At 34.5% G+C, this 27,006-nt stretch overlaps 24 non-coding genes across 24 annotated transcripts; all 24 read left to right on the forward strand.

Annotated features, from left to right (window-relative positions):
- Window positions 1-644: 644 nt before the first annotated feature.
- Window positions 645-726, forward strand: TRNAS-GCU (transfer RNA serine (anticodon GCU)). Its single transcript has one exon. It is a non-coding gene; the product is annotated as a tRNA-Ser (tRNA).
- A 755-nt stretch (window positions 727-1,481) lies between these two features.
- On the forward strand, window positions 1,482-1,563 carry TRNAS-GCU (transfer RNA serine (anticodon GCU)). The gene has a single exon. It is a non-coding gene; the product is annotated as a tRNA-Ser (tRNA).
- Window positions 1,564-2,310: 747 nt separating this feature from the next.
- TRNAS-GCU (transfer RNA serine (anticodon GCU)) lies at window positions 2,311-2,392 on the forward strand. Its single transcript has one exon. It is a non-coding gene; the product is annotated as a tRNA-Ser (tRNA).
- A 766-nt stretch (window positions 2,393-3,158) lies between these two features.
- Window positions 3,159-3,240, forward strand: TRNAS-GCU (transfer RNA serine (anticodon GCU)). Its single transcript has one exon. It is a non-coding gene; the product is annotated as a tRNA-Ser (tRNA).
- Window positions 3,241-5,604: 2,364 nt separating this feature from the next.
- Window positions 5,605-5,686, forward strand: TRNAS-GCU (transfer RNA serine (anticodon GCU)). Its single transcript has one exon. It is a non-coding gene; the product is annotated as a tRNA-Ser (tRNA).
- A 755-nt stretch (window positions 5,687-6,441) lies between these two features.
- On the forward strand, window positions 6,442-6,523 carry TRNAS-GCU (transfer RNA serine (anticodon GCU)). The gene has a single exon. It is a non-coding gene; the product is annotated as a tRNA-Ser (tRNA).
- Window positions 6,524-7,270: 747 nt separating this feature from the next.
- On the forward strand, window positions 7,271-7,352 carry TRNAS-GCU (transfer RNA serine (anticodon GCU)). The gene has a single exon. It is a non-coding gene; the product is annotated as a tRNA-Ser (tRNA).
- A 766-nt stretch (window positions 7,353-8,118) lies between these two features.
- TRNAS-GCU (transfer RNA serine (anticodon GCU)) lies at window positions 8,119-8,200 on the forward strand. Its single transcript has one exon. It is a non-coding gene; the product is annotated as a tRNA-Ser (tRNA).
- Window positions 8,201-10,564: 2,364 nt separating this feature from the next.
- Window positions 10,565-10,646, forward strand: TRNAS-GCU (transfer RNA serine (anticodon GCU)). Its single transcript has one exon. It is a non-coding gene; the product is annotated as a tRNA-Ser (tRNA).
- A 755-nt stretch (window positions 10,647-11,401) lies between these two features.
- On the forward strand, window positions 11,402-11,483 carry TRNAS-GCU (transfer RNA serine (anticodon GCU)). Its single transcript has one exon. It is a non-coding gene; the product is annotated as a tRNA-Ser (tRNA).
- Window positions 11,484-12,232: 749 nt separating this feature from the next.
- Window positions 12,233-12,314, forward strand: TRNAS-GCU (transfer RNA serine (anticodon GCU)). Its single transcript has one exon. It is a non-coding gene; the product is annotated as a tRNA-Ser (tRNA).
- A 748-nt stretch (window positions 12,315-13,062) lies between these two features.
- Window positions 13,063-13,144, forward strand: TRNAS-GCU (transfer RNA serine (anticodon GCU)). The gene has a single exon. It is a non-coding gene; the product is annotated as a tRNA-Ser (tRNA).
- Window positions 13,145-13,892: 748 nt separating this feature from the next.
- Window positions 13,893-13,974, forward strand: TRNAS-GCU (transfer RNA serine (anticodon GCU)). The gene has a single exon. It is a non-coding gene; the product is annotated as a tRNA-Ser (tRNA).
- A 1,574-nt stretch (window positions 13,975-15,548) lies between these two features.
- Window positions 15,549-15,630, forward strand: TRNAS-GCU (transfer RNA serine (anticodon GCU)). Its single transcript has one exon. It is a non-coding gene; the product is annotated as a tRNA-Ser (tRNA).
- A 766-nt stretch (window positions 15,631-16,396) lies between these two features.
- TRNAS-GCU (transfer RNA serine (anticodon GCU)) lies at window positions 16,397-16,478 on the forward strand. The gene has a single exon. It is a non-coding gene; the product is annotated as a tRNA-Ser (tRNA).
- A 767-nt stretch (window positions 16,479-17,245) lies between these two features.
- TRNAS-GCU (transfer RNA serine (anticodon GCU)) lies at window positions 17,246-17,327 on the forward strand. Its single transcript has one exon. It is a non-coding gene; the product is annotated as a tRNA-Ser (tRNA).
- A 767-nt stretch (window positions 17,328-18,094) lies between these two features.
- On the forward strand, window positions 18,095-18,176 carry TRNAS-GCU (transfer RNA serine (anticodon GCU)). Its single transcript has one exon. It is a non-coding gene; the product is annotated as a tRNA-Ser (tRNA).
- Window positions 18,177-20,542: 2,366 nt separating this feature from the next.
- TRNAS-GCU (transfer RNA serine (anticodon GCU)) lies at window positions 20,543-20,624 on the forward strand. Its single transcript has one exon. It is a non-coding gene; the product is annotated as a tRNA-Ser (tRNA).
- Window positions 20,625-21,390: 766 nt separating this feature from the next.
- TRNAS-GCU (transfer RNA serine (anticodon GCU)) lies at window positions 21,391-21,472 on the forward strand. Its single transcript has one exon. It is a non-coding gene; the product is annotated as a tRNA-Ser (tRNA).
- A 767-nt stretch (window positions 21,473-22,239) lies between these two features.
- Window positions 22,240-22,321, forward strand: TRNAS-GCU (transfer RNA serine (anticodon GCU)). Its single transcript has one exon. It is a non-coding gene; the product is annotated as a tRNA-Ser (tRNA).
- A 766-nt stretch (window positions 22,322-23,087) lies between these two features.
- Window positions 23,088-23,169, forward strand: TRNAS-GCU (transfer RNA serine (anticodon GCU)). Its single transcript has one exon. It is a non-coding gene; the product is annotated as a tRNA-Ser (tRNA).
- Window positions 23,170-23,935: 766 nt separating this feature from the next.
- TRNAS-GCU (transfer RNA serine (anticodon GCU)) lies at window positions 23,936-24,017 on the forward strand. The gene has a single exon. It is a non-coding gene; the product is annotated as a tRNA-Ser (tRNA).
- A 1,557-nt stretch (window positions 24,018-25,574) lies between these two features.
- Window positions 25,575-25,656, forward strand: TRNAS-GCU (transfer RNA serine (anticodon GCU)). The gene has a single exon. It is a non-coding gene; the product is annotated as a tRNA-Ser (tRNA).
- A 768-nt stretch (window positions 25,657-26,424) lies between these two features.
- Window positions 26,425-26,506, forward strand: TRNAS-GCU (transfer RNA serine (anticodon GCU)). Its single transcript has one exon. It is a non-coding gene; the product is annotated as a tRNA-Ser (tRNA).
- Window positions 26,507-27,006: the final 500 nt, after the last annotated feature.

Here is a 27,006-nt window from a genome sequence, read left to right on the forward strand (position 1 = left end):
TAAACATGAGCAAGTGTCTTGATATTTGAACATGCAATGTCAATACTACTATATAGAATTTATTTTGCAAATGCTTTATTCCCCATGATGGTGGATTAACTCACAAGTATAGGTTAAAATAATTTATGTTTAGATAATTAAAGTCTATGACATTTCTTGGGCTTTATTAAACTGATATGGGGTGCAGTTAAAATTTTTTACAGCAGAGCCCTTAATATAGGTTAAACCTTATTCCTGCATAATTTTCTTGTTTACATTACAGTGACAGCAAACTCTAAATGGTGATGTTTGTAATATTTGCAGAGATTTGAAATTACTGTAACTCATGTAACATAGTCTGTCACTTCCTTAAAGACAAGCATAGAACACATTTAGTGAAAATTAATACATTACTTTTACAGAGAAGGTCATGTTATTGGCCAGAAGTATTAAAAATCATTTTTGTTTGTGAGGTGGATGATGGTGGATTTGTTCATAAGTATCGGTTAAAATTAAATAAATGTTCCTAAAGCCAAGGATGGTTGAAAGTCGACTTACTATCTAGCTCGTGATAGTGAAAATGACACAATCTACAAGAACATAAAGAATTGACTTTGAAGTATAACAAGTGGTGATGGAAATTTTGCCAGACTGCATACCAGTGAGACAAGGTGGCCGAGTGGTTAAGGCGATGGACTGCTAATCCATTGTGCTCTGCATGCATGGGTTCAAATCCCATCCTTGTCGTCACAAATGCTCTTTAGGTAGAAGAGGCATTTTTACAAATACTGCTTCATAAACCAGCAAGTGAAGCTGACACAAAAATGGCCAAAATCAAGAAGTCTACTTTAAGATGGTAAACATGAGCAAGTGTCTTGATATTTGAACATGCATTGTCAATACTACTATCTTGAATTTGTTTGGCAAATGCTTTATTTCCCCATGATGGTGGATTAACTCACAAGTATAGGTTAAAATAATTTATGTTTAGATAGTTAAAGTCTATGACATTTCTTGGGCTTTATTAAACTGATATGGGGTGCAGTTAATTTTTTTTACAGCAGAGCCCTTAATATAGGTTAAACCTTATTCCTGCATAATTTTCTTGTTTACATTACAGTGACAGCAAACTCTAAATGGTGATGTTTGCAATATTTGCAGAGATTTGAAATTACTGTAACTCATGTAACATAGTCTGTCACTTCCTTAAAGACAAGCATAGAACACATTTAGTGAAAATTAATACATTACTTTTACAGAGAAGGTCATGTTATTGGCCAGAAGTATTAAAATTCATTTTTGTTTGTGAGGTGGATGATGGTGGATTTGTTCACAAGTTTCGGTTAAAATTAAATAAATGTTCCTAAAGCCAGGGATGGTTGAAAGTCGACTTACTATCTAGCTCGTGATTGTGAAAATTACACAATCTACAAGAACATAAAGAATTGACTTTGAAGTATAGCTAGTGGTGTTGGAATGTTTGCCAGATTGCATACTAGTGAGACGAGGTGGCCGAGTGGTTAAGGCGATGGACTGCTAATCCATTGTGCTCAGCACGCATGGGTTCAAATCCCATCCTAGTCGTCACAATACGTTTTAGGTAGAAGAGGCATTTTTACAAATACTGCTACTGACACACAAATGGCCAAAATAAACAAGTCAAATCAAGAAGTCTACTTTAAGATGGTAAACATGAGCAAGTGTCTTGATATTTGAACATGCAATGTCAATACTACTACCTAGAATTTATTTTGCAAATGCTTTATTCCCCATGATGGTGGATTAGCTCACAAGTATAGGTTAAAATGATTTAAGTTTAGATAATTAAAGTCTATGACATTTCTTGGGCTTTGTTAAACTGATAAGGGATGCACTTAATTTTTTTTACAGCAGAGCCCTTAATGTAGGTTAAACCTTATTCCTGCATAATTTTCTTGTTTACATTACAGTGACAGCAAACTCTCAATGGTGATGTTTGTAATATTTGCTGAGATTTGAAATTACTGTAACTCATGTAACATAGTCTGTCACCTCATTAAAGACAAGCATAGAACACATTTAGTGAAAATTAATACATTACTTTTACAGAGAAGGTCATGTTATTGGCCAGAAGTATTAAAAATTATTTTTGTTTGTGAGGTGGGTGATGGTGGATTTGTTCACAAGTTTCGGTTAAAATTAAATAAATGTTCCTAAAGCCAAGGATGGTTGAAAGTCGACTTGCTATCAAGCTCGTGATTGTGAAAATGACACAATCTACAAGAACATAAAGAATTGACTTTGAAGTATAACAAGTGGTGTTGGAAAGTTTGCCAGATTGCATTCCAGTGAGACGAGGTGGCCGAGTGGTTAAGGCGATGGACAGCTAATCCATTGTGCTCTGCACGCATGGTTTCAAATCCCATCCTCATCGTCACAATGCTCTTTCGGTAGAAGAGGCATTTTTACAAATACTGCATCATAAACCAGCAAGTGAAGCTGACACAAAAATGGCCAAAATAAACAAGTCAAATCAAGAAGTCTACTTTAAGATGGTAAACATGAGCAAGTGTCTTGATATTTGAACATGCATTGTCAATACTACTATCTTGAATTTGTTTGGCAAATGCTTTATTTCCCCATGATGGTGGATTAACTCACAAGTATAGGTTAAAATAATTTATGTTAGATAATTAAAGTCTATGACATTTCTTGGGCTTTATTAAACTGATATGGGGTGCAGTTAAATTTTTTTACAGCAGAGCCCTTAATATAGGTTAAATCTTATTCCTGCATAATTTTCTTGTTTACATTACAGTGACAGCAAACTCTAAATGGTGATGTCTGTAATATTTGCAGAGATTTGAAATTACTGTAACTCATGTAACATAGTCTGTCACTTCCTTAAAGACAAGCATAGAACACATTTAGTGAAAATTAATACATTACTTTTACAGAGAAGGTCATGTTATTGGCCAGAAGTATTAAAAATCATTTTTGTTTGTGAGGTGGATGATGGTGGATTTGTTCACAAGTATCGGTTAAAATTAAATAAATGTTCCTAAAGCCAAGGATGGTTGAAAGTCGACTTACTATCTAGCTCGTGATTGTGAAAATGACACAATCTACAAGAACATAAAGAATTGACTTTGAAGTATAACAAGTGGTGTTGGAAATTTTGCCAGACTGCATACCAGTGAGACGAGGTGACTGAGTGGTTAAGGCGATGGACTGCTAATCCATTGTGCTCTTCCCGCATGGGTTCAAATCCCATCCTTGTCGTCACAATGCTCTTTAGGTAGAAGAGGCATTTTTACAAACACTGCTACTGACACACAAATGGCCAAAATAAACAAGTCAAATCAAGAAGTCTTCTTTAAGATGGTAAACATGAGCAAGTGTCTTGATATTTGAACATGCAATGTCAATACTACTATCTAGAATTTATTTTGCAAATGCTTTATCCCCCATGATGGTGGATTAGCTCACAAGTATAGGTTAAAATGATTTATGTTTAGATAATTTAAAGTCTATGACATTTCTTTGGCTCTGTTAAACTGATATGGGATGCAGTTAAAAAAAATTTACAGCAGAGCCCTTAATATAGGTTAAACCTTATTCCTGCATAATTTTCTTGTTTACATTACAGTGACAGCAAACTCTAAATGGTGATGTTTGTAATATTTGCAGAGATTTGAAATTACTGTAACTCATGTAACATAGTCTGTCACTTCATTAAAGACAAGCATAGAACACATTTAGTGAAAATTAATACATTACTTTTACAGAGAAGGTCATGTTATTGGCCAGAAGTATTAAAAATCATTTTTGTTTGTGAGGTGGGTGATGGTGGATTTGTTCACAAGTTTCGGTTAAAATTAAATAAATGTTCCTAAAGCCAAGGATGGTTGAAAGTCGACTTGCTATCAAGCTCGTGATTGTGAAAATGACACAATCTACAAGAACATAAAGAATTGACTTTGAAGTATAACAAGTGGTGTTGGAAAGTTTGCCAGATTGCATACCAGTGAGACGAGGTGGCCGAGTGGTTAAGGCGATGGACTGCTAATCCATTGTGCTCATCCTCGTCGTCACAATGCTTTTTAGGTAGAAGAGGCATTTTTACAAATACTGCTACTGACACACAAATGGCCAAAATAAACAAGTCAAATCAAGAAGTCTACTTTAAGATGGTAAACATGAGCAAGTGTCTTGATATTTGAACATGCAATGTCAATACTACTATCTAGAATTTATTTTGCAAATGCTTTATTCCCCATGATGGTGGATTAGCTCACAAGTATAGGTTAAAATTATTTATGTTTAGATAATTAAAGTCTATGACATTTCTTGGGCTTTGTTAAACTGATATGGGATGCAATTAAAAAAATTTTACAGCAGAGCCCTTAATATAGGTTAAACCTTATTCCTGCATAATTTTCTTGTTTACACTACAGTGACAGCAAACTCTAAATGGTGATGTTTGTAATATTTGCAGCGATTTGAAATTACTGTAACTCATGTAACATAGTCTGTCACTTCATTAAAGACAAGCATAGAACACATTTAGTGAAAATTAATACATTACTTTTACGGAGAAGGTCATGTTATTGGCCAGAAGTATTAAAAATCATTTTTGTTTGTGAGGTGGGTGATGGTGGATTTGTTCACAAGTTTTGGTTAAAATGAAATAAATGTTCCTAAAGCCAAGGATGGTTGAAAGTCGACTTGCTATCAAGCTCGTGATTGTGAAAATGACACAATCTACAAGAACATAAAGAATTGACTTTGAAGTATAACAAGTGGTGTTGGAAAGTTTGCCAGATTGCATACCAGTGAGACGAGGTGGCCGAGTGGTGAAGGCGATGGACTGCTAATCCATTGTGCTCATCCTCGTCGTCACAATGCTTTTTAGGTAGAAGAGGCATTTTTACAAATACTGCTACTGACACACAAATGGCCAAATTAAACAAGTCAAATCAAGAAGTCTACTTTAAGATGGTAAACATGAGCAAGTGTCTTGATATTTGAACATGCAATGTCAATACTACTATATAGAATTTATTTTGCAAATGCTTTATTCCCCATGATGGTGGATTAACTCACAAGTATAGGTTAAAATAATTTATGTTTAGATAATTAAAGTCTATGACATTTCTTGGGCTTTATTAAACTGATATGGGGTGCAGTTAAAATTTTTTACAGCAGAGCCCTTAATATAGGTTAAACCTTATTCCTGCATAATTTTCTTGTTTACATTACAGTGACAGCAAACTCTAAATGGTGATGTTTGTAATATTTGCAGAGATTTGAAATTACTGTAACTCATGTAACATAGTCTGTCACTTCCTTAAAGACAAGCATAGAACACATTTAGTGAAAATTAATACATTACTTTTACAGAGAAGGTCATGTTATTGGCCAGAAGTATTAAAAATCATTTTTGTTTGTGAGGTGGATGATGGTGGATTTGTTCATAAGTATCGGTTAAAATTAAATAAATGTTCCTAAAGCCAAGGATGGTTGAAAGTCGACTTACTATCTAGCTCGTGATAGTGAAAATGACACAATCTACAAGAACATAAAGAATTGACTTTGAAGTATAACAAGTGGTGATGGAAATTTTGCCAGACTGCATACCAGTGAGACAAGGTGGCCGAGTGGTTAAGGCGATGGACTGCTAATCCATTGTGCTCTGCATGCATGGGTTCAAATCCCATCCTTGTCGTCACAAATGCTCTTTAGGTAGAAGAGGCATTTTTACAAATACTGCTTCATAAACCAGCAAGTGAAGCTGACACAAAAATGGCCAAAATCAAGAAGTCTACTTTAAGATGGTAAACATGAGCAAGTGTCTTGATATTTGAACATGCATTGTCAATACTACTATCTTGAATTTGTTTGGCAAATGCTTTATTTCCCCATGATGGTGGATTAACTCACAAGTATAGGTTAAAATAATTTATGTTTAGATAGTTAAAGTCTATGACATTTCTTGGGCTTTATTAAACTGATATGGGGTGCAGTTAATTTTTTTTACAGCAGAGCCCTTAATATAGGTTAAACCTTATTCCTGCATAATTTTCTTGTTTACATTACAGTGACAGCAAACTCTAAATGGTGATGTTTGCAATATTTGCAGAGATTTGAAATTACTGTAACTCATGTAACATAGTCTGTCACTTCCTTAAAGACAAGCATAGAACACATTTAGTGAAAATTAATACATTACTTTTACAGAGAAGGTCATGTTATTGGCCAGAAGTATTAAAATTCATTTTTGTTTGTGAGGTGGATGATGGTGGATTTGTTCACAAGTTTCGGTTAAAATTAAATAAATGTTCCTAAAGCCAGGGATGGTTGAAAGTCGACTTACTATCTAGCTCGTGATTGTGAAAATTACACAATCTACAAGAACATAAAGAATTGACTTTGAAGTATAGCTAGTGGTGTTGGAATGTTTGCCAGATTGCATACTAGTGAGACGAGGTGGCCGAGTGGTTAAGGCGATGGACTGCTAATCCATTGTGCTCAGCACGCATGGGTTCAAATCCCATCCTAGTCGTCACAATACGTTTTAGGTAGAAGAGGCATTTTTACAAATACTGCTACTGACACACAAATGGCCAAAATAAACAAGTCAAATCAAGAAGTCTACTTTAAGATGGTAAACATGAGCAAGTGTCTTGATATTTGAACATGCAATGTCAATACTACTACCTAGAATTTATTTTGCAAATGCTTTATTCCCCATGATGGTGGATTAGCTCACAAGTATAGGTTAAAATGATTTAAGTTTAGATAATTAAAGTCTATGACATTTCTTGGGCTTTGTTAAACTGATATGGGATGCACTTAATTTTTTTTACAGCAGAGCCCTTAATGTAGGTTAAACCTTATTCCTGCATAATTTTCTTGTTTACATTACAGTGACAGCAAACTCTCAATGGTGATGTTTGTAATATTTGCTGAGATTTGAAATTACTGTAACTCATGTAACATAGTCTGTCACCTCATTAAAGACAAGCATAGAACACATTTAGTGAAAATTAATACATTACTTTTACAGAGAAGGTCATGTTATTGGCCAGAAGTATTAAAAATTATTTTTGTTTGTGAGGTGGGTGATGGTGGATTTGTTCACAAGTTTCGGTTAAAATTAAATAAATGTTCCTAAAGCCAAGGATGGTTGAAAGTCGACTTGCTATCAAGCTCGTGATTGTGAAAATGACACAATCTACAAGAACATAAAGAATTGACTTTGAAGTATAACAAGTGGTGTTGGAAAGTTTGCCAGATTGCATTCCAGTGAGACGAGGTGGCCGAGTGGTTAAGGCGATGGACAGCTAATCCATTGTGCTCTGCACGCATGGTTTCAAATCCCATCCTCATCGTCACAATGCTCTTTCGGTAGAAGAGGCATTTTTACAAATACTGCATCATAAACCAGCAAGTGAAGCTGACACAAAAATGGCCAAAATAAACAAGTCAAATCAAGAAGTCTACTTTAAGATGGTAAACATGAGCAAGTGTCTTGATATTTGAACATGCATTGTCAATACTACTATCTTGAATTTGTTTGGCAAATGCTTTATTTCCCCATGATGGTGGATTAACTCACAAGTATAGGTTAAAATAATTTATGTTAGATAATTAAAGTCTATGACATTTCTTGGGCTTTATTAAACTGATATGGGGTGCAGTTAAATTTTTTTACAGCAGAGCCCTTAATATAGGTTAAATCTTATTCCTGCATAATTTTCTTGTTTACATTACAGTGACAGCAAACTCTAAATGGTGATGTCTGTAATATTTGCAGAGATTTGAAATTACTGTAACTCATGTAACATAGTCTGTCACTTCCTTAAAGACAAGCATAGAACACATTTAGTGAAAATTAATACATTACTTTTACAGAGAAGGTCATGTTATTGGCCAGAAGTATTAAAAATCATTTTTGTTTGTGAGGTGGATGATGGTGGATTTGTTCACAAGTATCGGTTAAAATTAAATAAATGTTCCTAAAGCCAAGGATGGTTGAAAGTCGACTTACTATCTATTTTGTGATTGTGAAAATGACACAATCTACAAGAACATAAAGAATTGACTTTGAAGTATAACAAGTGGTGTTGGAAATTTTGCCAGACTGCATACCAGTGAGACGAGGTGACTGAGTGGTTAAGGCGATGGACTGCTAATCCATTGTGCTCTTCCCGCATGGGTTCAAATCCCATCCTTGTCGTCACAATGCTCTTTAGGTAGAAGAGGCATTTTTACAAACACTGCTACTGACACACAAATGGCCAAAATAAACAAGTCAAATCAAGAAGTCTTCTTTAAGATGGTAAACATGAGCAAGTGTCTTGATATTTGAACATGCAATGTCAATACTACTATCTAGAATTTATTTTGCAAATGCTTTATCCCCCATGATGGTGGATTAGCTCACAAGTATAGGTTAAAATGATTTATGTTTAGATAATTTAAAGTCTATGACATTTCTTTGGCTCTGTTAAACTGATATGGGATGCAGTTAAAAAATTTTTACAGCAGAGCCCTTAATATAGGTTAAACCTTATTCCTGCATAATTTTCTTGTTTACATTACAGTGACAGCAAACTCTAAATGGTGATGTTTGTAATATTTGCAGAGATTTGAAATTACTGTAACTCATGTAACATAGTCTGTCACTTCATTAAAGACAAGCATAGAACACATTTAGTGAAAATTAATACATTACTTTTACAGAGAAGGTCATGTTATTGGCCAGAAGTATTAAAAATCATTTTTGTTTGTGAGGTGGGTGATGGTGGATTTGTTCACAAGTTTCGGTTAAAATTAAATAAATGTTCCTAAAGCCAAGGATGGTTGAAAGTCGACTTGCTATCAAGCTCGTGATTGTGAAAATGACACAATCTACAAGAACATAAAGAATTGACTTTGAAGTATAACAAGTGGTGTTGGAAAGTTTGCCAGATTGCATACCAGTGAGACGAGGTGGCCGAGTGGTTAAGGCGATGGACTGCTAATCCATTGTGCTCATCCTCGTCGTCACAATGCTTTTTAGGTAGAAGAGGCATTTTTACAAATACTGCTACTGACACACAAATGGCCAAAATAAACAAGTCAAATCAAGAAGTCTACTTTAAGATGGTAAACATGAGCAAGTGTCTTGATATTTGAACATGCAATGTCAATACTACTATCTAGAATTTATTTTGCAAATGCTTTATTCCCCATGATGGTGGATTAGCTCACAAGTATAGGTTAAAATTATTTATGTTTAGATAATTAAAGTCTATGACATTTCTTGGGCTTTGTTAAACTGATATGGGATGCAATTAAAAATTTTTTACAGCAGAGCCCTTAATATAGGTTAAACCTTATTCCTGCATAATTTTCTTGTTTACACTACAGTGACAGCAAACTCTAAATGGTGATGTTTGTAATATTTGCAGCGATTTGAAATTACTGTAACTCATGTAACATAGTCTGTCACTTCATTAAAGACAAGCATAGAACACATTTAGTGAAAATTAATACATTACTTTTACGGAGAAGGTCATGTTATTGGCCAGAAGTATTAAAAATCATTTTTGTTTGTGAGGTGGGTGATGGTGGATTTGTTCACAAGTTTTGGTTAAAATGAAATAAATGTTCCTAAAGCCAAGGATGGTTGAAAGTCGACTTGCTATCAAGCTCGTGATTGTGAAAATGACACAATCTACAAGAACATAAAGAATTGACTTTGAAGTATAACAAGTGGTGTTGGAAAGTTTGCCAGATTGCATACCAGTGAGACGAGGTGGCCGAGTGGTGAAGGCGATGGACTGCTAATCCATTGTGCTCATCCTCGTCGTCACAATGCTTTTTAGGTAGAAGAGGCATTTTTACAAATACTGCTACTGACACACAAATGGCCAAATTAAACAAGTCAAATCAAGAAGTCTACTTTAAGATGGTAAACATGAGCAAGTGTCTTGATATTTGAACATGCAATGTCAATACTACTATATAGAATTTATTTTGCAAATGCTTTATTCCCCATGATGGTGGATTAACTCACAAGTATAGGTTAAAATAATTTATGTTTAGATAATTAAAGTCTATGACATTTCTTGGGCTTTATTAAACTGATATGGGGTGCAGTTAAAAATTTTTAAAGCAGAGCCCTTAATATAGGTTAAACCTTATTCCTGCATAATTTTCTTGTTTACATTACAGTGACAGCAAACTCTAAATGGTGATGTTTGTAATATTTGCAGAGATTTGAAATTACTGTAACTCATGTAACATAGTCTGTCACTTCCTTAAAGACAAGCATAGAACACATTTAGTGAAAATTAATACATTACTTTTACAGAGAAGGTCATGTTATTGGCCAGAAGTATTAAAAATCATTTTTGTTTGTGAGGTGGATGATGGTGGATTTGTTCATAAGTATCGGTTAAAATTAAATAAATGTTCCTAAAGCCAAGGATGGTTGAAAGTCGACTTACTATCTAGCTCGTGATAGTAAAAATGACACAATCTACAAGACCATAAAGAATTGACTTTGAAGTATAACAAGTGGTGATGGAAATTTTGCCAGACTGCATACCAGTGAGACAAGGTGGCCGAGTGGTTAAGGCGATGGACTGCTAATCCATTGTGCTCTGCATGCATGGGTTCAAATCCCATCCTTGTCGTCACAAATGCTCTTTAGGTAGAAGAGGCATTTTTACAAATACTGCTTCATAAACCAGCAAGTGAAGCTGACACAAAAATGGCCAAAATCAAGAAGTCTACTTTAAGATGGTAAACATGAGCAAGTGTCTTGATATTTGAACATGCATTGTCAATACTACTATCTTGAATTTGTTTGGCAAATGCTTTATTTCCCCATGATGGTGGATTAACTCACAAGTATAGGTTAAAATAATTTATGTTTAGATAGTTAAAGTCTATGACATTTCTTGGGCTTTATTAAACTGATATGGGGTGCAGTTAATTTTTTTTACAGCAGAGCCCTTAATATAGGTTAAACCTTATTCCTGCATAATTTTCTTGTTTACATTACAGTGACAGCAAACTCTAAATGGTGATGTTTGCAATATTTGCAGAGATTTGAAATTACTGTAACTCATGTAACATAGTCTGTCACTTCCTTAAAGACAAGCATAGAACACATTTAGTGAAAATTAATACATTACTTTTACAGAGAAGGTCATGTTATTGGCCAGAAGTATTAAAATTCATTTTTGTTTGTGAGGTGGATGATGGTGGATTTGTTCACAAGTATCGGTTAAAATTAAATAAATGTTCCTAAAGCCAGGGATGGTTGAAAGTCGACTTACTATCAAGCTGGCGATTGTGAAAATGACACAATCTACAAGAACATAAAGAATTGACTTTGAAGTATAACTAGTGGTGTTGGAATGTTTGCCAGATTGCATACCAGTGAGACGAGGTGGCCGAGTGGTTAAGGCGATGGACTGCTAATCCATTGTGCTCTCCACGCATGGGTTCAAATCCCATTCTCGTCGTCACAATGCTTTTTAGGTAGAAGAGGCATTTTTACAAATACTGCTACTGACACACAAATGGCCAAAATAAACAAGTCAAATCAAGAAGTCTACTTTAAGATGGTAAACATGAGCAAGTGTCTTGATATTTGAACATGCAATGTCAATACTACTATCTAGAATTTATTTTGCAAATGCTTTATCCCCCATGATGGTGGATTAGCTCACAAGTATAGGTTAAAATGATTTATGTTTAGATAATTTAAAGTCTATGACATTTCTTGGGCTTTGTTAAACTGATATGGGATGCAGTTAAAACATTTTTACAGCAGAGCCCTTAATATAGGTTAAACCTTATTCCTGCATAATTTTCTTGTTTACATTACAGTGACAGCAAACTCTAAATGGTGATGTTTGTAATATTTGCAGAGATTTGAAATTACTGTAACTCATGTAACATAGTCTGTCACTTCATTAAAGACAAGCATAGAACACATTTAGTGAAAATTAATACATTACTTTTACAGAGAAGGTCATGTTATTGGCCAGAAGTATTAAAAATCATTTTTGTTTGTGAAGTGGATGATGGTGGATTTGTTCACAAGTATCGGTTAAAATTAAATAAATGTTCCTAAAGCCAAGGATGGTTGAAAGTCGACTTACTATCAAGCTGGCGATTGTGAAAATGACACAATCTACAAGAACATAAAGAATTGACTTTGAAGTATAACTAGTGGTGTTGGAATGTTTGCCAGATTGCATACCAGTGAGACGAGGTGGCCGAGTGGTTGAGGCGATGGACTGCTAATCCATTGTGCTCTGCACGCATGGGTTCAAATCCCATCCTCGTCGTCACAATGCTTTTTAGGTAGAAGAGGCATTTTTAAAAATACTGCTACTGACACACAAATGGCCAAAATAAACAAGTCAAAATCAAGAAGTCTACTTTAAGATGGTAAACATGAGCAAGTGTCTTGATATTTGAACATGCAATGTCAATACTACTATCTAGAATTTATTTTGCAAATGTTTTATTCCCCATGATGGTGGATTAGCTCACAAGTATAGGTTAAAATAATTTATGTTTAGATAATTAAAGTCTATGACATTTCTTTGGCTTTGTTAAACTGATATGGGATGCAATTACATTTTTTTTACAGCAGAGCCCTTAATATAGGTTAAACCTTTTTCCTGCATAATTTTCTTGTTTACATTAGAGTGACAGTAAACTCTAAATGGTGATGTTTGTAATATTTGCAGAGATTTGAAATTACTGTAACTCATGTAACATAGTCTGTCACTTCATTAAAGACAAGCATAGAACACATTTAGTGAAACTTAATACATTACTTTTACAGAGAAGGTCATGCTATTGGCCAGAAGTATTAAAAATCATTTTTGTTTGTGAGGTGGGTATGGTGGATTTGTTCACAAGTTTCGGTTAAAATTAAATAAATGTTCCTAAAGCCAAGGATGGTTGAAAGTCGACTTGCTATCAAGCTCGTGATTGTGAAAATGACACAATTTACAAGAACATAAAGAATTGACTTTGAAGTATAACTAGTGGTGTTGGAATGTTTGCCAAATTGCATACCAGTGCGACGAGGTGGCCGAGTGGTTAAGGCAATGGACTGCTAATCCATTGTGCTCAGCACGCATTGGTTCAAATCCCATCCTAGTCGTCACAATACTTTTTAGGTAGAAGAGGCATTTTTACAAATACTGCTACTGACACACAAATGGCCAAAATAAACAAGTCAAATCAAGAAGTCTACTTTAAGATGGTAAACGTGAGCAAGTGTCTTGATATTTGAACATGCAATGTCAATACTACTATCTAGAATTTATTTTGCAAATGCTTTATTCCCCATGATGGTGGATTAGCTCACAAGTATAGGTTAAAATGATTTATGTTTAGATAATTAAAATCTATGACATTTCTTGGGCTTTGTTAAACTGATATGGGATGCAGTTAAAAAATTTTTACAGCAGAGCCCTTAATATAGGTTAAACCTTATTCCTGCATAATTTTCTTGTTTACATTACAGTGACAGCAAACTCTAAATGGTGATGTTTGTAATATTTGCTGAGATTTGAAATTACTGTAACTGATGTAACATAGTCTGTCACCTCATTAAAGACAAGCATAGAACACATTTAGTGAAAATTAATACATTACTTTTACAGAGAAGGTCATGTTATTGGCCAGAAGTATTAAAAATCTTTTTTGTTTGTGAGGTGGATGATGGTGAATTTGTTCACAAGTTTCGGTTAAAATTAAATAAATGTTCCTAAAGCCAAGGATGGTTGAAAGTCGACTTGCTATCAAGCTCGTGATTGTGAAAATGACACAATCTACAAGAACATAAAGAATTGACTTTGAAGTATAACAAGTTGTGTTGGAAAGTGTGCCAGATTGCATACCAGTGAGACGAGGTGGCCGAGTGGTTAAGGCGATGGGCTGCTAATCCATTGTGCTCTGCACGCATGGGTTCAAATCCCATCCTCGTCGTCACAATGCTCTTTCGGTAGAAGAGGAATTTTTACAAATACTGCATCATAAACCAGCAAGTGAAGCTGACACAAAAATGGCCAAAATAAACAAGTCAAATCAAGAAGTCTACTTTAAGATGGTAAACATGAGCAAGTGTCTTGATATTTGAACATGCATTGTCAATACTACTATCTTGAATTTGTTTGGCAAATGCTTTATTTCCCCATGATGGTGGATTAACTCACAAGTATAGGTTAAAATAATTTATGTTAGATAATTAAAGTCTATGACATTTCTTGGGCTTTATTAAACTGATATGGGGTGCAGTTAAATTTTTTTACAGCAGAGCCCTTAATATAGGTTAAACCTTATTCCTGCATAATTTTCTTGTTTACATTACAGTGACAGCAAACTCTAAATGGTGATGTTTGTAATATTTGCAGAGATTTGAAATTACTGTAACTCATGTAACATAGTCTGTCACCTCATTAAAGACAAGCATAGAACACATTTAGTGAAAATTAATACATTACTTTTACAGAGAAGGTCATGTTATTGGCCAGAAGTATTAAAAATCATTTTTGTTTGTGAGGTGGGTGATGGTGGATTTGTTCACAAGTTTCGGTTAAAATTAAATAAATGTTCCTAAAGCCAAGGATGGTTGAAAGTCGACTTGCTATCAAGCTCGTGATTGTGAAAATGACACAATCTACAAGAACATAAAGAATTGACTTTGAAGTATAACAAGTGGTGTTGGAAAGTTTGCCAGATTGCATACCAGTGAGACGAGGTGGCCGAGTGGTTAATGCGATGGACTGCTAATCCATTGTGCTCATCCTCGTCGTCACAATGCTTTTTAGGTAGAAGAGGCATTTTTACAAATACTGCTACTGACACACAAATGGCCAAAATAAACAAGTCAAATCAAGAAGTCTACTTTAAGATGGTAAACGTGAGCAAGTGTCTTGATATTTGAACATGCAATGTCAATACTACTATCTAGAATTTATTTTGCAAATGCTTTATTCCCCATGATGGTGGATTAGCTCACAAGTATAGGTTAAAATGATTTATGTTTAGATAATTAAAATCTATGACATTTCTTGGGCTTTGTTAAACTGATATGGGATGCAGTTAAAAAATTTTTACAGCAGAGCCCTTAATATAGGTTAAACCTTATTCCTGCATAATTTTCTTGTTTACATTACAGTGACAGCAAACTCTAAATGGTGATGTTTGTAATATTTGCTGAGATTTGAAATTACTGTAACTGATGTAACATAGTCTGTCACCTCATTAAAGACAAGCATAGAACACATTTAGTGAAAATTAATACATTACTTTTACAGAGAAGGTCATGTTATTGGACAGAAGTATTAAAAATCTTTTTTGTTTGTGAGGTGGATGATGGTGAATTTGTTCACAAGTTTCGGTTAAAATTAAATAAATGTTCCTAAAGCCAAGGATGGTTGAAAGTCGACTTGCTATCAAGCTCGTGATTGTGAAAATGACACAATCTACAAGAACATAAAGAATTGACTTTGAAGTATAACAAGTTGTGTTGGAAAGTTTGCCAGCTTGCATACCAGTGAGACGAGGTGGCCGAGTGGTTAAGGCGATGGGCTGCTAATCCATTGTGCTCTGCACGCATGGGTTCAAATCCCATCCTCGTCGTCACAATGCTCTTTCGGTAGAAGAGGAATTTTTACAAATACTGCATCATAAACCAGCAAGTGAAGCTGACACAAAAATGGCCAAAATAAACAAGTCAAATCAAGAAGTCTACTTTAAGATGGTAAACATGAGCAAGTGTCTTGATATTTGAACATGCATTGTCAATACTACTATCTTGAATTTGTTTGGCAAATGCTTTATTTCCCCATGATGGTGGATTAACTCACAAGTATAGGTTAAAATAATTTATGTTAGATAATTAAAGTCTATGACATTTCTTGGGCTTTATTAAACTGATATGGGGTGCAGTTAAATTTTTTTACAGCAGAGCCCTTAATATAGGTTAAACCTTATTCCTGCATAATTTTCTTGTTTACATTACAGTGACAGCAAACTCTAAATGGTGATGTTTGTAATATTTGCAGAGATTTGAAATTACTGTAACTCATGTAACATAGTCTGTCACTTCATTAAAGACAAGCATAGAACACATTTAGTGAAAATAAATACATTACTCTTACAGAGAAGGTCATGTTATTGGCCAGAAGTATTAAAAAACATTTTTGTTTGTGAAGTGGATGATGGTGGATTTGTTCACAAGTATCCGTTAAAATTAAATAAATGTTCCTAAAGCCAAGGATGGTTGAAAGTCGACTTACTATCAAGCTGGTGATTGTGAAAATGACACAATCTACAAGAACATAAAGAATTGACTTTGAAGTATAACAAGTGGTGTTGGAAATTTTGCCAGACTGCATACCAGTGAGACGAGGTGGCCGAGTGGTTAAGGCGATGGACTGCTAATCCATTGTGCTCTGCACGCATGGGTTCAAATCCCATCCTTGTCGTCACAATGCTCTTTAGGTAGAAGAGGCATTTTTACAAATACTGCTTCATAAACCAGCAAGTGAAGCTGACACAAAAATGGCCAAAATAAACAAGTCAAATCAAGAAGTCTACTTTAAGATGGTAAACATGAGCAAGTGTCTTGATATTTGAACATGCATTGTCAATACTACTATCTTGAATTTGTTTGGCAAATGCTTTATTTCCCCATGATGGTGGATTAACTCACAAGTATAGGTTAAAATAATTTATGTTTAGATAATTAAAGTCTATGACATTTCTTGGGCTTTATTAAACTGATATGGGGTGCAGTTAAAAATTTTTACAGCAGAGCCCTTAATATAGGTTAAACCTTATTCCTGCATAATTTTCTTGTTTACATTACAGTGACAGCAAACTCTAAATGGTGATGTTTGTAATATTTGCAGAGATTTGAAATTACTGTAACTCATGTAACATAGTCTGTCACTTCCTTAAAGACAAGCATAGAACACATTTAGTGAAAATTAATACATTACTTTTACAGAGAAGGTCATGTTATTGGCCAGAAGTATTAAAAATCATTTTTGTTTGTGAGGTGGATGATGGTGGATTTGTTCACAAGTATCGGTTAAAATTAAATAAATGTTCCTAAAGCCAAGGATGGTTGAAAGTCGACTTACTATCTAGCTCGTGATTGTGAAAATGACACAATCTACAAGAACATAAAGAATTGACTTTGAAGTATAACAAGTGGTGATGGAAATTTTGCCAGACTGCATACCAGTGAGACAAGGTGGCCGAGTGGTTAAGGCGATAGACTGCTAATCCATTGTGCTCTGCACGCATGGGTTCAAATCCCATCCTTGTCGTCACAATGCTCTTTAGGTAGAAGAGGCATTTTTACAAATATTGCTTCATAAACCAGCAAGTGAAGCTGACACAAAAATGGCCAAAATAAACAAGTCAAATCAAGAAGTCTACTTTAAGATGGTAAACATGAGCAAGTGTCTTGATATTTGAACATGCATCGTCAATACTACTATCTTGAATTTGTTTGGCAAATGCTTTATTTCCCCATGATGGTGGATTAACTCACAAGTATAGGTTAAAATAATTTATGTTTAGATAATTAAAGTCTATGACATTTCTTGGCCTTTATTAAACTGATATGGGGTGCAGTTAAAAAAATTTACAGCAGAGCCCTTAATATAGGTTAAACCTTATTCCTGCATAATTTTCTTGTTTACATTACAGTGACAGCAAACTCTAAATGGTGATGTTTGTAATATTTGCAGAGATTTGAAATTACTGTAACTCATGTAACATAGTCTGTCACTTCATTAAAGACAAGCATAGAACACATTTAGTGAAAATTAATACATTACTTTTACAGAGAAGGTCATGTTATTGGCCAGAAGTATTAAAAATCATTTTTGTTTGTGAAGTGGATGATGGTGGATTTGTTCACAAGTATCGGTTAAAATTAAATAAATGTTCCTAAAGCCAAGGATGGTTGAAAGTCGACTTACTATCAAGCTGGCGATTGTGAAAATGACACAATCTACAAGAACATAAAGAATTGACTTTGAAGTATAACTAGTGGTGTTGGAATGTTTGCCCGATTGCATACCAGTGAGACGAGGTGGCCGAGTGGTTAAGGCGATGGATTGCTAATCCATTGTGCTCTGCACGCATGGGTTCAAATCCAATCCTCGTCGTCACAATGCTTTTTAGGTAGAAGAGGCATTTTTACAAATACTGCTACTGACACACAAATGGCCAAAATAAACAAGTCAAATCAAGAAGTCTACTTTAAGATGGTAAACATGAGCAAGTGTCTTGATATTTGAACATGCAATGTCAATACTACTATCTAGAATTTATTTTGCAAATGCTTTATCCCCCATGATGGTGGATTAGCTCACAAGTATAGGTTAAAATGATTTATATTTAGATAATTTAAAGTCTATGACATTTCTTGGGCTTTGTTAAACTGATATGGGATGCAGTTAAAAATTTTTTACAGCAGAGCCCTTAATATAGGTTAAACCTTATTCCTGCATAATTTTCTTGTTTACATTACAGTGACAGCAAACTTTAAATGGTGATGTTTGTAATATTTGCAGAGATTTGAAATTACTGTAACTCATGTAACATAGTCTGTCACTTCATTAAAGACAAGCATAGAACACATTTAGTGAAAATTAATACATTACTTTTACAGAGAAGGTCATGTTATTGGCCAGAAGTATTAAAAATCATTTTTGTTTGTGAGGTTGGTGATGGTGGATTTGTTCACAAGTTTCGGTTAAAATTAAATAAATGTTCCTAAAGCCAAGGATGGTTGAAAGTCGACTTGCTATCAAGCTCGTGATTGTGAAAATGACACAATCTACAAGAACATAAAGAATTGACTTTGAAGTATAACAAGTGGTGTTGGAAAGTTTGCCAGATTGCATACCAGTGAGACGAGGTGGCCGAGTGGTTAAGGCGATGGACTGCTAAACCATTGTGCTTATCCTCGTCGTCACAATGCTTTTTAGGTAGAAGAGGCATTTTTACAAATACTGCTACTGACACACAAATGGACAAAATAAACAAGTCAAATCAAGAAGTCTACTTTAAGATGGTAAACATGAGCAAGTGTCTTGATATTTGAACATGCAATGTCAATACTACTATCTAGAATTTATTTTGCAAATGCTTTATCCCCCATGATGGTGGATTAGCTCACAAGTATAGGTTAAAATGATTTATGTTTAGATAATTTAAAGTCTATTACATTTCTTGGGCTTTGTTAAACTGATATGGGATGCAGTTAAAAAAATTTTACAGCAGAGCCCTTAATATAGGTTAAACCTTATTCCTGCATAATTTTCTTGTTTACATTACAGTGACAGCAAACTCTAAATGGTGATGTTTGTAATATTTGCAGAGATTTGAAATTACTGTAACTCATGTAACATAGTCTGTCACCTCATTAAAGACAAGCATAGAACACATTTAGTGAAAATTAATACATTACTTTTACAGAGAAGGTCATGTTATTGGCCAGAAGTATTAAAAATCATTTTTGTTTGTGAGGTGGGTGATGGTGGATTTGTTCACAAGTTTCGGTTAAAATTAAATAAATGTTCCTAAAGCCAAGGATGGTTGAAAGTCGACTTGCTATCAAGCTCGTGATTGTGAAAATGACACAATCTACAAGAACATAAAGAATTGACTTTGAAGTATAACAAGTGGTGTTGGAAAGTTTGCCAGATTGCATACCAGTGAGACGAGGTGGCCGAGTGGTTAAGGCGATGGACTGCTAATCCATTGTGCTCATCCTCGTCATCACAATGCTTTTTAGGTAGAAGAGGCATTTTTACAAATACTGCTACTGACACACAAATGGACAAAATAAACAAGTCAAATCAAGAAGTCTACTTTAAGATGGTAAACGTGAGCAAGTGTCTTGATATTTGAACATGCAATGTCAATACTACTATCTAGAATTTATTTTGCAAATGCTTTATTCCCCATGATGGTGGATTAGCTCACAAGTATAGGTTAAAATGATTTATGTTTAGATAATTAAAGTCTATGACATTTCTTGGGCTTTGTTAAACTGATATGGGATGCAGTTAAAAAAAATTTACAGCAGAGCCCTTAATATAGGTTAAACCTTATTCCTGCATAATTTTCTTGTTTACATTACAGTGACAGCAAACTCTAAATGGTGATGTTTGTAATATTTGCTGAGATTTGAAATTACTGTAACTGATGTAACATAGTCTGTCACCTCATTAAAGACAAGCATAGAACACATTTAGTGAAAATTAATACATTACTTTTACAGAGAAGGTCATGTTATTGGCCAGAAGTATTAAAAATCTTTTTTGTTTGTGAGGTGGATGATGGTGAATTTGTTCACAAGTTTCGGTTAAAATTAAATAAATGTTCCTAAAGCCAAGGATGGTTGAAAGTCGACTTGCTATCAAGCTCGTGATTGTGAAAATGACACAATCTACAAGAACATAAAGAATTGACTTTGAAGTATAACAAGTTGTGTTGGAAAGTTTGCCAGATTGCATACCAGTGAGACGAGGTGGCCGAGTGGTTAAGGCGATGGGCTGCTAATCCATTGTGCTCTGCACGCATGGGTTCAAATCCCATCCTCGTCGTCACAATGCTCTTTCGGTAGAAGAGGAATTTTTACAAATACTGCATCATAAACCAGCAAGTGAAGCTGACACAAAAATGGCCAAAATAAACAAGTCAAATCAAGAAGTCTACTTTAAGATGGTAAACATGAGCAAGTGTCTTGATATTTGAACATGCATTGTCAATACTACTATCTTGAATTTGTTTGGCAAATGCTTTATTTCCCCATGATGGTGGATTAACTCACAAGTATAGGTTAAAATAATTTATGTTAGATAATTAAAGTCTATGACATTTCTTGGGCTTTATTAAACTGATATGGGGTGCAGTTAAATTTTTTTACAGCAGAGCCCTTAATATAGGTTAAACCTTATTCCTGCATAATTTTCTTGTTTACATTACAGTGACAGCAAACTCTAAATGGTGATGTTTGTAATATTTGCAGAGATTTGAAATTACTGTAACTCATGTAACATAGTCTGTCACTTCATTAAAGACAAGCATAGAACACATTTAGTGAAAATAAATACATTACTCTTACAGAGAAGGTCATGTTATTGGCCAGAAGTATTAAAAAACATTTTTGTTTGTGAAGTGGATGATGGTGGATTTGTTCACAAGTATCGGTTAAAATTAAATAAATGTTCCTAAAGCCAAGAATGGTTGAAAGTCGACTTACTATCAAGCTGGTGATTGTGAAAATGACACAATCTACAAGAACATAAAGAATTGACTTTGAAGTATAACAAGTGGTGTTGGAAATTTTGCCAGACTGCATACCAGTGAGACGAGGTGGCCGAGTGGTTAAGGCGATGGACTGCTAATCCATTGTGCTCTGCACACATGGGTTCAAATCCCATCCTTGTCGTCACAATGATCTTTAGGTAGAAGAGGCATTTTTACAAATACTGCTTCAAAAACCAGCAAGTGAAGCTGACACAAAAATGGCCAAAATAAACAAGTCAAATCAAGAAGTCTACTTTAAGATGGTAAACATGAGCAAGTGTCTTGATATTTGAACATGCATTGTCAATACTACTATCTTGAATTTGTTTGGCAAATGCTTTATTTCCCCATGATGGTGGATTAACTCACAAGTATAGGTTAAAATAATTTATGTTTAGATAATTAAAGTCTATGACATTTCTTGGGCTTTATTAAACTGATATGGGGTGCAGTTAAAAATTTTTACAGCAGAGCCCTTAATATAGGTTAAACCTTATTCCTGCATAATTTTCTTGTTTACATTACAGTGACAGCAAACTCTAAATGGTGATGTTTGTAATATTTGCAGAGATTTGAAATTACTGTAACTCATGTAACATAGTCTGTCACTTCCTTAAAGACAAGCATAGAACACATTTAGTGAAAATTAATACATTACTTTTACAGAGAAGGTCATGTTATTGGCCAGAAGAAATAAAAATCATTTTTGTTTGTGAGGTGGATGATGGTGGATTTGTTCACAAGTATCGGTTAAAATTAAATAAATGTTCCTAAAGCCAAGGATGGTTGAAAGTCGACTTACTATCTAGCTCGTGATTGTGAAAATGACACAATCTACAAGAACATAAAGAATTGACTTTGAAGTATAACAAGTGGTGTTGGAAATTTTGCCAGACTGCATACCAGTGAGACGAGGTGGCCGAGTGGTTAAGGCGATGGACTGCTAATCCATTGTGCTCTGCACGCATGGGTTCAAATCCCATCCTTGTTGTCACAATGCTCTTTAGGTAGAAGAGGCATTTTTACAAATACTGCTTCATAAACCAGCAAGTGAAGCTGACACAAAAATGGCCAAAATAAACAAGTCAAATCAAGAAGTCTACTTTAAGATGGTAAACATGAGCAAGTGTCTTGATATTTGAACATGCATTGTCAATACTACTATCTTGAATTTGTTTGGCAAATGCTTTATTTCCCCATGATGGTGGATTAACTCACAAGTATAGGTTAAAATAATTTATGTTAGATAATTAAAGTCTATGACATTTCTTGGGCTTTATTAAACTGATATGGGGTGCAGTTAATTTTTTTTACAGCAGAGCCCTTAATATAGGTTAAACCTTATTCCTGCATAATTTTCTTGTTTACATTACAGTGACAGCAAACTCTAAATGGTGATGTTTGTAATATTTGCAGAGATTTGAAATTACTGTAACTCATGTAACATAGTCTGTCACCTCATTAAAGACAAGCATAGAACACATTTAGTGAAAATTAATACATTACTTTTACAGAGAAGGTCATGTTATTGGCCAGAAGTATTAAAAATCATTTTTGTTTGTGAGGTGGGTGATGGTGGATTTGTTCACAAGTTTCGGTTAAAATTAAATAAATGTTCCTAAAGCCAAGAATGGTTGAAAGTCGACTTGCTATCAAGCTCGTGATTGTGAAAATGACACAATCTACAAGAACATAAAGAATTGACTTTGAAGTATAACAAGTGGTGTTGGAAAGTTTGCCAGATTGCATACCAGTGAGACGAGGTGGCCGAGTGGTTAAGGCGATGGGCTGCTAATCCATTGTGCTCTGCACGCATGGGTTCAAGTCCCATCCTCGTCGTCACAATGCTCTTTCGGTAGAAAAGGCATTTTTACAAATACTGCATCATAAACCAGCAAGTGAAGCTGACACAAAAATGGCCAAAATAAACAAGTCAAATCAAGAAGTCAACTTTAAGATGGTAAACATGAGCAAGTGTCTTGATATTTGAACATGCATTGTCAATACTACTATCATGAATTTGTTTGGCAAATGCTTTATTTCCCCATGATGGTGGATTAACTCACAAGTATAGGTTAAAATAATTTATGTTAGATAATTAAAGTCTATGACATTTCTTGGGCTTTATTAAACTGATATGGGGTGCAGTTAAACATTTTTACAGCAGAGCCCTTAATATAGGTTAAACCTTATTCCTGCATAATTTTCTTGTTTACATTACAGTGACAGCAAACTCTAAATGGTGATGTTTGTAATATTTGCAGAGATTTGAAATTACTGTAACTCATGTAACATAGTCTCTCACTTCATTAAAGACAAGCATAGAACACATTTAGTGAAAATTAATACATTACTTTTACAGAGAAGGTCATGTTATTGGCCAGAAGTATTAAAAATCATTTTTGTTTGTGAAGTGGATGATGGTGGATTTGTTCACAAGTATCGGTTAAAATTAAATAAATGTTCCTAAAGCCAAGGATGGTTGAAAGTTGACTTACTATCAAGCTGGCGATTGTGAAAATGACACAATCTACAAGAACATAAAGAATTGACTTTGAAGTATAACTAGTGGTGTTGGAATGTTTGCCAGATTGCATACCAGTGAGACGAGGTGGCCGAGTGGTTAAGTCGATGGACTGCTAATCCATTGTGCTCTGCACGCATGGGTTCAAATCCCATCCTCGTCGTCACAAAGCTTTTTAGGTAGAAGAGGCATTTTTACAAATACTGCTACTGACACACAAATGGCCAAAATAAACAAGTCAAATCAAGAAGTCTACTTTAAGATGGTAAACATGAGCAAGTTTCTTGATATTTGAACATGCAATGTCAATACTACTATCTAGAATTTATTTTGCAAATGCTTTATCCCCCATGATGGTGGATTAGCTCACAAGTATAGGTTAAAATGATTTATGTTTAGATAATTTAAAGTCTATGACATTTCTTGGGCTTTGTTAAACTGATATGGGATGCAGTTAAAACATTTTTACAGCAGAGCCCTTAATATAGGTTAAACCTTATTCCTGCATAATTTTCTTGTTTACATTACAGTGACAGCAAACTCTAAATGGTGATGTTTGTAATATTTGCAGAGATTTGAAATTACTGTAACTCATGTAACATAGTCTGTCACTTCATTAAAGACAAGCATAGAACACATTTAGTGAAAATTAATACATTACTTTTACAGAGAAGGTCATGTTATTGGCCAGAAGTATTAAAAATCATTTTTGTTTGTGAAGTGGGTGATGGTGGATTTGTTCACAAGTATCGGTTAAAATTAAATAAATGTTCCTAAAGCCAAGGATGGTTGAAAGTCGACTTACTATCAAGCTGGCGATTGTGAAAATGACACAATCTACAAGAACATAAAGAATTGACTTTGAAGTATAACAAGTGGTGTTGGAAAGTTTGCCAGATTGCATACCAGTGAGACGAGGTGGCCGAGTGGTTAAGGCGATGGACTGCTAATCCATTGTGCTCATCCTCGTAGTCACAATGCTTTTTAGGTAGAAGAGGCATTTTTACAAATACTGCTACTGACACACAAATGGCCAAAATAAACAAGTCAAATCAAGAAGTCTACTTTAAGATGGTAAACGTGAGCAAGTGTCTTGATATTTGAACATGCAATGTCAATACTACTATCTAGAATTTATTTTGCAAATGCTTTATTCCCCATGATGGTGGATTATCTCACAAGTATAGGTTAAAATGATTTATGTTTAGATAATTAAAGTCTATGACATTTCTTGGGCTTTGTTAAACTGATATGGGATGCAGTTAAAAAAAATTTACAGCAGAGCCCTTAATATAGGTTAAACCTTATTCCTGCATAATTTTCTTGTTTACATTACAGTGACAGCAAACTCTAAATGGTGATGTTTGTAATATTTGCTGAGATTTGAAATTACTGTAACTCATGTAACATAGTCTGTCACCTCATTAAAGACAAGCATAGAACACATTTAGTGAAAATTAATACATTACTTTTACAGAGAAGGTCATGTTATTGGCCAGAAGTATTAAAAATCTTTTTTGTTTGTGAGGTGGATGATGGTGAATTTGTTCACAAGTTTCGGTTAAAATTAAATAAATGTTCCTAAAGCCAAGAATGGTTGAAAGTCGACTTGCTATCAAGCTCGTGATTGTGAAAATGACACAATCTACAAGAACATAAAGAATTGACTTTGAAGTATAACAAGTGGTGTTGGAAAGTTTGCCAGATTGCATACCAGTGAGACGAGGTGGCCGAGTGGTTAAGGCGATGGGCTGCTAATCCATTGTGCTCTGCACGCATGGGTTCAAATCCCATCCTCGTCGTCACAATGCTCTTTCGGTAGAAGAGGCATTTTTACAAATACTGCATCATAAACCAGCAAGTGAAGCTGACACAAAAATGGCCAAAATAAACAAGTCAAATCAAGAAGTCTACTTTAAGATGGTAAACATGAGTAAGTGTCTTGATATTTGAACATGCATTGTCAATACTACTATCTTGAATTTGTTTGGCAAATGCTTTATTTCCCCATGATGGTGGATTAACTCACAAGTATAGGTTAAAATAATTTATGTTTAGATAATTAAAGTCTATGACGTTTCTTGGGCTTTATTAAACTGATATGGGGTGCAGTTAATTTTTTTTACAGCAGAGCCCTTAATATAGGTTAAACCTTATTCCTGCATAATTTTCTTGTTTACATTACAGTGACAGCAAACTCTAAATGGTGATGTTTGTAATATTTGCAGAGATTTGAAATTACTGTAACTCATGTAACATAGTCTGTCACTTCATTAAAGACAAGCATAGAACACATTTAGTGAAAATGAATACATTACTCTTACAGAGAAGGTCATGTTATTGGCCAGAAGTATTAAAAAAACATTTTTGTTTGTGAAGTGGATGATGGTGGATTTGTTCACAAGTATCGGTTAAAATTAAATAAATGTTCTTAAAGCCAAGGATGGTTGAAAGTCGACTTACTATCAAGCTGGTGATTGTGAAAATAACACAATCTACAAGAACATAAAGAATTGACTTTGAAGTATAACAAGTGGTGTTGGAAATTTTGGCAGACTGCATACCAGTGAGATGAGGTGGCCGAGTGGTTAAGGCGATGGACTGCTAATCCATTGTGCTCTACACACATGGGTTCAAATCCCATCCTTGTCGTCACAATGCTCTTTAGGTAGAAGAGGCATTTTTACAAATACTGCTTCAAAAACCAGCAAGTGAAGCTGACACAAAAATGGCCAAAATAAACAAGTCAAATCAAGAAGTCTACTTTAAGATGGTAAACATGAGCAAGTGTCTTGATATTTGAACATGCAATGTCAATACTACTATCTAGAATTTATTTTGCAAATGCTTTATTCCCCATGATGGTGGATTAGCTCACAAGTATAGGTTAAAATTATTTATGTTTAGATAATTAAAGTCTATGACATTTCTTGGGCTTTGTTAAACTGATATGGGATGCAATTAAAAATTTTTTACAGCAGAGCCCTTAATATAGGTTAAACCTTATTCCTGCATAATTTTCTTGTTTACATTACAGTGACAGCAAACTCTAAATGGTGATGTTTGTAATATTTGCTGAGATTTGAAATTACTGTAACTGATGTAACATAGTCTGTCACCTCATTAAAGACAAGCATAGAACACATTTAGTG

This window comes from Pseudophryne corroboree, chromosome 11 (assembly GCF_028390025.1).
Source record: "Pseudophryne corroboree isolate aPseCor3 chromosome 11, aPseCor3.hap2, whole genome shotgun sequence".
NCBI classification, from domain to species: Eukaryota; Metazoa; Chordata; class Amphibia; order Anura; family Myobatrachidae; genus Pseudophryne; species Pseudophryne corroboree.